Source organism: Fukomys damarensis, unplaced genomic scaffold (assembly GCF_012274545.1).
Source record: "Fukomys damarensis isolate Sample0158 unplaced genomic scaffold, DMR_v1.0_HiC HiC_scaffold_18, whole genome shotgun sequence".
NCBI classification, from domain to species: domain Eukaryota; kingdom Metazoa; phylum Chordata; class Mammalia; order Rodentia; family Bathyergidae; genus Fukomys; species Fukomys damarensis.
In genome coordinates, this window is record NW_022900930.1 from 24265431 (window position 1) to 24277102 (window position 11672).

An 11672-nucleotide genomic window follows, 5' to 3' on the forward strand; every position below is an offset into this window, starting at 1 on the left:
CTCAGCTTTTTTGAGCTATATATTAATTTTTAGTTCCCTTCATTCAAAAATAGCCTCTGCAGATGACAGTCATCTTAATACTCCTCATGAGGAGGATCCTCCTTGTGCTGGCAAAGTCAATACCAGTGGGGAACAATCATTCTCAGTTAACACACAGGTCAGTAGCAACCAACTGCTAATGCAAACTTTTGCATTCTCCACGTGATTTTAAAAAGGGACATGAATTTGGAAATTACAGTGATTCTCATCAGATGTTCACGAGAACAGAAAACTCATTGCGTATCACACATCTTCAGTGGTCAGACGAATTTTAGTGGCAAACAGCAATACTGTACTGCAGCAAGAACTGTTGCAGAAACCAGTCGTCTATTATTTTGGCTACTGATTCTTTTAATTATAAAAATCTTCATGAGATTGTGAAATATTTCAATTAAGACAAAGCAGAGTAAATTAACTCAATTATGTAAACACAAAATAAACCTTGTTCCTGTATCTATAGGAGTGGCTTAACTGTTTGTGTGCTTGAAAGTAACTTAGTCCTCTATAAAAAAAAAGTTTTAAAAATGAATTCATATGGAGTGTTACTGTAACTTATGTTGTAGAACATATTTCTCAACTTGTTTGTGCTAAAATTCCTAGCATTGCATTATCTCAGTTAGGCCTATCAGTCACTGACTTTACCCTCACTGCCGTTTATACTCCTTCCCATCTGCCTGCTGTTTTGATAGAGCCTTTCAGGGAATGAAATAGATCTTTGAAAGAGAACTTTTGGCATTTGTGTCCTCTTTGGTAGAATATGAGATCAAGAATGATCTCATTAGAACTAGGATTGGAGGGCCCATTTGGTCCAGCTATTCCCCTGCTGGGTATCTTCCCTAAAGAATTAGAAGAATCATACCACAGTGATATATGTGTATCCATGTTCATAGCAGCACAGTTTGTAATAGCTAAAACTTGGAAGTAGCCCAGTTGGCCATCAATAAAGAAGATGTGGTTTTTAAAAAAGCGGAAGGAAGTACTACTCAGCCATTAAAAATGAGAAATTAGAGACATTTATAGCTAAATGGATGCACATTGATGCGATACTCTTAATTGATATAAATAGGACACACATGTGTAAATAATGAATAGTTTCTGTAGTGTGAGAAACCGAAAGTGTAAATAAGGACAAAAACGTTTAATAGATAATATGAAATAGGAAGAAAAGGGACAAAGGGGAAGGGGAAATAGGAAGGATAGGAGAAAGGAAAGCAGGGAATGGAATTAATATGAGAAATGAAAAATAATGGAAACATCTTGGTAGATAGGGAGGGAGGGAGGGGTTGAAAGGAGGGCAGGGGAACGGGGAAAAAATAAGAACCAAGATGGATTATGTAAAGGTACAAATTTCCAACAATGAATGTCATTATGCATACATTAACTGTACAAATAAAATTAATTTTAAAAAGAATGATCCCATGATATTAAACATAAATGCTCCTCTTGATAGTACTTTAGGAATATTAAATGAGTACATGTATGTTTACAGTCACCCATTTAGGTGGCCCCAGTTTTTCTTCTCCATTGAAAGGTAGCTTTAGACTTACTGAGGACTGAATTGTAAAAATAACCCATCAAGATAAAATAACTATTTTCATCTTTGTTCCTCTACATTTAGTAATCCACTAGAGATGATAGACAACTTATAATATTTGAAGCAGAGCAAGTGAAGACAATCTGAAAATTAGGGTGGGACTGATGTGCAGAGGAATTGTGATTTATCTCTAACATGAGTCTTTACCTCTTTCCAAAATCTATACACAATCCTACCCTCTACTTTTTTCTTCATTATTTCAATAGCTAAAATTAGATCAAATGATGATTTCTTTGCATCAAAATTTGCTGGTTACAAAGAAGATTTAGTAGACCATCAGTCACCCATCCACCCATCCATCCATTGTGTTACCCCACCATGGTTTACTCTCCAGATGAGCCAGTCCAACTAGTCTTTTCCCAGAGAAAATGTCTTTTCACTTAATAGCACTACCATAAGCTCAGATTTTCAAGCCACAAACCTAGAGGGCTCCTTGAAAAAAAAAATCCAATACATCCAGTCCTACCAATTCTTGCTTATTTTTTTTCAAAAATATACCCAAATGTGAATGTTTCTCCTGAGTGTGCTGGGATAACCTTGAGGTAGGTTGCAGCAGTCAGCTTTACTTTTCATCACCTTTGAGCCGTGCTCTTACTGTCCATTCTCCACTCAGCAGACAGAATAAAGGAGAAACAAATAAAGCAAATCAAGTCAGCTTTTCTTTCCTATGTGTGCATCCATGTTAACCATGATCATTTCTCCTTGATTTCATCAACTTTCTCTCTTCCACCATCTTGGTTTTCTTTTGGTTTCTTAAAACTTGAGTCTCTGTACTCGATGATTTCAGCTTGTAAGCTGCTTCTCACAAGTCTTACAATGACTGTCCCGAATTCAGTCTCACTCAAAAATTACCTGTTCTGAGCCAGAGCAGCTGTAACATGCCTGTGATTCCCAAGTTCTGGAAGCTGATGCAGGAGGATTCCAATTTTATATCCAGCCTGGGCAATTTAGCAAGAACCTGTCTCAAAATAAATAAGCAAGGCTAGGGATGTAGCTGAGTGTGAAGGCTCTGGGTTTCATCTCCTAGTCCCATGATCCTTTTATATTTTGCAGAGCTCTGACATTGTCTGCATTTTAGTTTTTATGCTTGCCTTTCCTCCCACAGGAGTAAGTAAACTCGAAGACAGAAATTTCATGTTTTACTGTAGCGACCATGGTTTCTCTAATGGAGCCTGAAATATTGTAGCTGGAACATCAATACCAGTCAACTACAACTATCATCACAATGCTTTCTTAACTCCTAGCCATGGTCAGGTTTTCTGGGTGGTTGAGTTTGCTTAAAGAGAACATGAGTATACTTTGGAGATTACGGGTTATAAAGGGAGGGAAAGAAGGGGTGGGGAAGTGTCACTTTGGGGAGGAAACACTGTCTTAGTCTACTGGGAGAGAGAGACACTAGGGACTAGGAGAAGAGATTGCAGCTTTTGTCCATGAATCTTACTTATTTCTGATATGGGCCATGTCTGAGATAAAAATGAAGGTTCTCATTTTGAATCTTGAAATATATAGCTATTCTGTCATTTATAAACAAAATTATATTTGGTTCATAGGTTTATGAATGGGTATAAAATACTCAACACAATGACTAACATAGAAAGTGCTCAGTTAAAAGCAGAAACTGTCTCCACACACATGCACATGCTCCACACTCCACAGAAAGCACAGTTGATTTCTTCAGAGCTCAAGCATAGGCAGAGTTAATTAAGCCTAGGAAGATCATATAAAGTAATTTCTATGAGAAATTATATACCTACGCAGCCAGCTTTCATATAAATGGTTTTTAGAGTATAACCAGGTTGCAATTTGAGCATTATTTGTAATTCAATGTATTGGTCCTTACGTTTTGTTACCAAGCTGCTTTCACATACACATTTTCCATAGTCCTATTTTTCCAGCTTTTGCCCCATTGTTATTGAACAATTGACTCAGAGTGTATATTCACTATACAAATGGGACAAAGGCAGATGTGTAATTCATTCTATTTTTCTTAGAAACAAGAAACTAAATATAAATAAGACTAATTCAATTCCAGTGAATAGTAATCACTATGCTTTATAATACAACTGAGACAAAAGGAATACAGAAGAACTAGTTACATTCAAATTGTTTCTGAAAGCCTTATGTGATAGGCTGTGAAGGACCATTACATCCTAATTTATTCTCCTTTCTGTTATTTACTCCCTTTTCGTTAGCTAAACATTCTTGCTTGTGAAAGCATCTTTAATCTTGCCGACTAATAGTTAAAAAGGATGAATTATGCAATTTTGCACTTTTCATTTTTCTTAATTCCTTAATTATTTTTCTTAATTACATGAAAATGTTTAATTTACAGATCTTATCAGTACAACTATTGGCCGCCTGAAGAAAACTGAGTTTATCCAAAACCTAAGCAAAATAAACAATAGAAACTGTATCAGGAAGCAATTAAACTATGCTGTAATAGTATCCATTAAGTGTGTCCTTTTAAGGACAGATGTTGGGAATAAAACAATATGATTGTTTAGATAATTATGTATTTTAACAACATACTTGTTCTAGCTCCTTCCTATTCAAAGCTATCTGAATATTTTACTCTTTATTCCTTCAACTACTCACCACCCCCAATTTGGATTTTTTATTTGTGAAATTTTCCAAAAGTTACTATCTTGAACTAACTTGATGAATGCTAAATTGCCTATTGTAAAACAATGCATTTAAAAGCATATATTTTCAGATAGAATATCAATTTTGTGATGATTTTACAATTGCAAGAATTATGTGGTCTTAATAGAGTTTCTTTATTGTTTTTTGGGGTTTTTTTTGGTACCGGAGATCGAACTCGGGTCTTTGCGCTTGCAAGGCAGGCAGTGGAACCACTGAGCTAAATCCCCAGCCCAAGTTTTTTTTATTTCTTGATGAAAACACAAATATAGAAATACATTTAAAATAAACTAACCCAAGAAATGGATATAAGTATAAGGAATATCTCTTATCATATAGACATGTATATAGATTTGGAGCTAAATACATTTGTCAAATAGAGAAAACACAAACCCATTCTTAGTATTTCCCCTGAGGCTTCTAAGTTTCATCAGGGGATGCTGCTCAACTTTCTAAATTACTTGTATAAACATTTCTGTCCCCAGAGGACAAACAGGCAAAGTTTTAATTGTTTGTTTTACTCTGCATATATGCAATTATTTTTCATTGTATGGGTTCAGTGTTAGAAAATTTTGCAGATGAAATAACTAATAGTAATTAATAAAATTATTTTAACATATCAGCTTTAACAAATTGTCTTTAAGGTTTGAGGCATGAGGCATGATTGGATTCAGGAAATAAAAGAGTGTTTTAGTTTGTGTGCCTCCTGGCTAAAATGCAAAACACTGGTGTGGATTCATGGTGATTCTTATGGATGCTTTGAGGAATCATAAATGACTACGTTTGTGAAATCAGTTCATTAGTTTATCTACATTATTGTGTCCATATATAAATGCCTTGCCACAGCAGAAAGAGTGAGACTCTTCGTTCATATTTAACTATTAATTAGGTGGAATTCAAGTGACTCACTATTACTATAACAGCAAGATAGTTTTTACGTTCAGTCAGCTATATCACCTGATATTCTGAAGAATGATGTTATTTAAGTGGTTAAGTCCAGTTTATCATAAACTACACTGACCCTTTAATAGGAACATAATGAGTGAAGTTAGCATCTGTACCTCTGAAATAAAAACTTAACATCAACATGCCTATTAACAAAATGAGAAAAAAACTAATTAAAGCAAATTAGCCTAATGTGCACATGCTGGATAAGACAGATTACTTCTAAAAATCCGAGAAGATAATGGTACCCATATGGGATATGTTTTTGGCATTTTTCATATAAATTGGACAGTTTTAGAGGATAAATATGGTACAAAAGTCCTTACAGGCAATTATGTCTTTACAATGCTGGTGGCTGACATCATAAAAGTATAATTTTAATTGCTATTAATTGCATTAAGTCTACTCTTATTGAATACTTAATGCCATCTCTGACAGTAGTACTAATTTATATACTTTAATGAAGCTTCATGGTAGAAGTTTGGAATTATAGAGCCACTTAAACTATATTTTAAGTAGTATATTTTATATGACAAAAGATCTAGAAATAAGGCCATTTCACTGGATATTTTTTCTTTGTAAAAAAATTCGCATTTCCCTCACTTTTTGTGAGTGATGCTGCCATATCCTTGGTAAGATAATCTTTGAAAAATGCTTCTAGTAATGTTCATTATGTGCTTAAAACAGCAGTGCTCCCCCGGTGTTGCTGATGAAAATATGCTTGATGAAAAAATAAAATTATTAATTAGAAAAATTGGCTGTCAAAATTACGTTAAATAATTCCTGGAACCCTGTCTTTTTAAAGAAGAAAGTATTTATTTAAAACATAAAAAGGTAAAGAGATAAAACAAAAAGGTAAAGAATAGCTATTAGAAAAGGTAGAAGAGATTTTGTATAATGCCACAAGACAAATAGCTCTACCAACAATGCATCTATGAATTGCCATTGGTCCTCATTCTTCTAGTGCTGCTAGTTGCTGGAGAGGTCTCTGTTGTTTGGGTGATTAGCATTATTAAATTATGAAAAATTCATTCATCTCAATCAGTGCTAATTTCAATATTTGTGAATTAGTAATCTGCCTGGCTGGCTGCACTAATGTGAGACTGCATCCATTATCGCCTTTTTAATTTGTTTTCACATTCGTTGACTAAAAACATGCTATTTGGAATGGTAAAGATGTCATATGTGAGGTAAATTGACTATAAGAGAAATCTTTGCTCTCAGACACTGTGCCTTTTGGTTAATTCTAGCCTGTTATTTCTGCTCAGAAAAGCATGCTTAATAAAGTGAACAAGCACAAATATCAGGTAGAATATTCCATGTACTTTTATATGCCCTATCGATTTTAGCTATAATTAAAGCGATGAACACACAGCATTTGGAAATAATGAAGCTAAATCTCCATTTGAGAATTTTTTAAAGAGTTAGCAGAGTCAGTTTCAGCCTGTTGCCTTTTGGTAAAATATCTTTGCTTAAATTTCCCTAGGGACATGTAAGTAAAAATCAGGATTGTGATGGGTATAGTCTAAAGATTTTCAAAAGTGTACAAAACTTTCAATTTTGGAGATTTAGCTTCCACTTCTTATGAAAATAGGGATTGTGTTTAAACCTTTGGAAATGGACTCCTGTCTTTCCACGACAGCTTCTCGGCTGGAACAGGAGTAACCCCTTCAATGCTGCACTCTGCACTTTCATCCTCAGCCTAAGTTTGAAAGCTATTTTAGATTCCAATCTCTTTATTCACTTTTTCATGCTGAGAATGTCAACCAATTAGTGGTACTTTAGGTAATGCTTTCAATGAGACTGACACTGGCCCACAAGGAATTAGACTGAGACCACCAACCCATTTCACATGGGCCAATGAGTAGCCATTGGACGGTGACAACTTTTGATCACAGCCTGCATTTGGGTTCAAACCAATTACTTAACAGCGACAGGTTCCATACCACCCGATTAAGTCTTTGTGTCATTCAGGGACCCAGATTAATTAAAACAACAACTAGGCAGAAACCTTTTACATAACTTATTTCCACTGTTCTGCCCACTCTGATCACTGAAATGGAAAAGGAAAGCTAGTGCAAATCCATATTGAAACCGAAGGCAGAAACGGGCTCCATTAATATTTGCTCCTCTTATCGGAGCAAAAAAAAAAAAAAAAAGCTTACCTTAAACTGAAAGACAGGAAAGAGTGTCTTCTTAATTTTTTTTTTTTGTTAATAAGTTGGGAAGTACTTTTTTTCTTCTGGGAAAAATTTTTTCAAATAGTTCATGTACTTCTGTATGTATTCCTGCATTGATTATTTCTTGTTTATACAATAATACTGCTTTTAAATGAATTTCAGAAAAGCCTGCTCCAAACACACATGACCCCATCCCAGAGACGACACATTATTGTTAACAATTTGCTGAATAGCTTCTTGTTTATTTTTTGCTTATATGATTTTACTACATAGCTTTCACTTCATGCTGCTGTGTTATCTGCCTGTGTCTCTTAGTAAATATTTTGTGAGCCTATTACTATTAACAATGCCCCTCAGTGAAACGAGTATTTTGCCTTTTTTATTGTTGTTTCTTTCAAATTATCTGCTGGCTCTCTGAGGTGAGGAATGCTGTTGTTCGACATTAATGTTTATTTATTATTATTAGTTTGCCGTTTTCAGGTTCCTTTAGTTGTAATCATCAGGGAGGAGGCTGTTGGTGGGCTCCTGTTAGCAGCAGCAATCTATTGATAAAACCTCCTTGCCTGCTGCTTATTACTACATGACATTAACCCAAAGGGATAAAAACAGTTAAGTGGGATTTGTACACAGTTCTCCCCTGTGGCTTTAGAGTTGTTCCATGTTACTCTCGTAGGTTTTGGTACCTGGGCTTTACAATAGTCTTTTTTTTTCAGGTTCAAAGTCATATGGTTTCAGTTTCTGTAAATCTGATGGCTGGAATGTAGTATTTGTCTACTATATCAAATTGAAGACACTAGATTACTGTTCAAGGAATTAAAAAAATAGCCAAAGGCAGGGCAACTCAGAATGAGGCACAGACTCTTAAGAATTACGTACTCAGTTGAATTCATGGCCAGTCTGAGCCTGTTGACTTCAGAATACCATTGCCAGTGGCATTTTTTCCAGTTATTTGATGGCTATATTTAAATTTCTTTGTTAATTATGATGTGCGATTAGGCTGGATTAGTGTTAGATAGCATATTTTTGAGTATATTTAACAGAATATGTATTTATTATAGAGCAACTACAGTCTACAGTAGAAGCCTAAAACAGCTTTCCTCTTTAACACTGTACTTTATATACTGAATGAAATATTTGTATATATAGTAAGGAGAGGTTATCCTTTTTTGGACTCTTAAAATATTGATAATTTGGTAACAAAGTATTTGTGGATATGCATCCTCCATAAAACTTGGCTTGATTTTAGTAAGTGCAAAACTCTATCAGAGACTTGTAATACTATATTTCTTGTAAAAATATTTAGGTATCAAATTATATCTAGTTAATACAGATCTATGCCTTAATTATTCCAGTCAGTTATCTGTTGACTTTTCAAATGCAAACATCATAAAACAGATCTTGCCTGGATAGATCTATTCACTCAGAATTAACTCTGGCAAGTTAATACCAATGCAACAGACAAGTAGATTGGTAATTGCTAGTGATTAGAATTGATAGTACAAATTAATTGATTATAGTGTAATTCTTTCATTTTATGTGCACAGAGAGCTAGTTTGGCCTCAGGATAATTGTGTGGTACCAATAACTCCACATAATTTAGGAACAATTAAAATAAATCTGATTAGACTATGTCAAGTGAGATTGGATATTAGAATTATTTTTTTGTTGTTAAAAGGTATTAGTTTGAGTAATTTTACCAATATGCTCAAGATAATTTCTAAAGATTTTTTAGCAGAGTGTAAACCAGTTTGGATAGTTTATTCATTTGTTTTTTTGCCATCTCTGTCTGTGCCTACTTGGAGAAGTTTGCATTTTTAACTAGGAACTGATTCCAGTTCTCCTCCAAACACAAACCAATGTGTTTTCCATGAAAACACTAGGTCCACCCTGCAATCGTCCGTCTTCAAGCAACAGAATACAAGCTGCTCCCTGTTCATGTAGTGTCTATTCTGGCAGATCTCTGGACAGTTGTCTTTTCTCAGAAATGGTCCTTTCTAGGGATGTGTTCCCACCCCTGCTATCCTGGTCTGCTTCTTCTGATGTCCTTGAGGGAGACATAGAAATGGCCTATCAAGTCAGCACAATGAATGACTCATGATAAATGTTCAGTGAATTAATAAACACATGCATGATATTTGGACGTCTTAAGGTCAGAGCCTAATGCAGTGGAGTTAAGAATCTCAAAAAAGAACGTAAGACACAGATATTTTAAAAACCAAGTGGAGAGGGCCGGGGATTTACCTGAGTGGCTCTGCCGCCCATCTTGCAAGCGCAAGGTCTTGAGTTTGATACTCAGTACACCCCCCCGATGGAAATCCAATGGACAGGAAACACCCTTAAATTAGAAGATCCTGGATGTGTTAGGTCCCAGCATATTGGTACTTTTTGGCAGGAAAAAGGGTCTGTAGTACTTCAATTCAATAGTGATGCCCTTATCCAAAGATTCTCAAGAGAGGGCACTATAAAAATAAAAACACATTCTCTTTGGATATCTGATAAATAGTTACATTTGTAGCAATAACAGCAAAGTCACATGACCTTGGGCTAATTACTTAACATATTGTATCTCACTCCTTGTATAAATTGGAAACAGTTATGGCACCACTTTGGAAGGACATTATAAGATTTAAGGGAATAATTTCATGTGAAATATTTAGAACAGTCTCCATACATAGCCTTCATTCAGCTAGTTGGGTAATGTAATTCTATATCATCATCATCATCATCATCATCTTTTACTTTGTCCACAAGAGAAGTGGTAGTACTAGAGACAATTAAACTGTTCCTACCTTGATGGTCATTATCTAGGTTTTGCAGGTTGCATTAGGCAAAGGCAGAGGAAGGGAAAGGAGCCATTGCTGAATTAATGCTTTCAAACGGGCTAATGACAGCTTACTGAAGGATTAGCAGAAGGCACAGGTAAGAGGCTGCAAAGTGAGGATGATGATTCCAAATAGAATGATCTAAGATGATATATTACTTATGTGGCGAGAACTAGGCTATGATAATGATGGCACAGCAGGAAACATGATACAGGCAAAATAAAATAAAGTGAAAGGAATTAGAGAACATTAGGAAGTTCACGAAGTAAAGAGATATGACAGCGAAGGAAAGAGTTAGATGAAATGAGGTAGGGAGGCTGCAGAGACACCAGGGCCATGAGGACAAGAAGCAAGGGAGAGATCCTATTTCTTTTGGAAATTGGGCTGGGAGTTTTAATTTCTTTGGACTCGCATTTCAAAAAAATATCAATTTCTTTGTTTAACCCCCTACGCCATTTAATTACTAACCTACTCATGTTTCCATTTCTCCTGGCCTTTTGTCTATCTTCCTGTTTAGCACTCTTCCTCCCACCAATGACATTGTCTGTGTCCCTTCCATGCTTATCAGTGCCTTAGCCCGTTAGCTTCCTGTCATCATCTGCCCCTATTACATTTTCTTGAACGCTGTCACTCATCCAGAGGGAAAATAGATAGAGATATATTTTTTTCTGAGTACGGTTATGCCAAAGGGAACTAGAAATGTGTACCTTAGCTATGACATTTTCCTTGTGGCGTTGTCTGATAGAATTTTCGAAAAATAACTAAATGCAAAACGGTTTCTACTGGAACTCTGCATTTTAAATGGCAAGCTGAAGGACACTGCCCTGTGTATATTTAGAGTGGGTTTCTAGCTCTTCAGTTTTTAGTTGTAACCCATGGCCAAGTGGGTCAAGTGAAGAGTGGTCAAGGCTGTTTAAAAGGGTTGTCAACTAAAGAAACTGGAAAGCACAATTCCTTTGAATCTGTATCATACTGAGAAAAAGATTGTTTAGTGCTACAGTCAGGTGTACTGTAGGATGAAGCGGGGAGTAGCCTTTTATCCCTCGCTCAGGGGCTCCATTGGGTTTTCTACTTCTTGGATTCCCACACAATAGTAAAGGAAGCTTTGTGCATGCTTCCTGACTGCTGGGGGTTTGGGATGAGGGTACAAGCCAGACATATGGAGTCACATAGCCTCAGTTTAAATTCTCTCTTCCCCTCTTAACTCTATGATCTTGTTAAGAGGACAGGTGGAGGAATAGACAGAAAAGTAGACTGAATTCGAGGGTAAAACAAGAAACACTAGAAAAAAGTCAGGTTAAGATCAGAATTTGATGTGTTTTGTTTTGTGTGGTTTGGTTTTGATTATTTATTGGGATTTCCAGGACAATATAATTGGATAAATGGACTTAGTGGTCATGGGCAAAGTAGGAACTTTGGGAAAAATAGAAACTTCCATCATTGCTACATAAC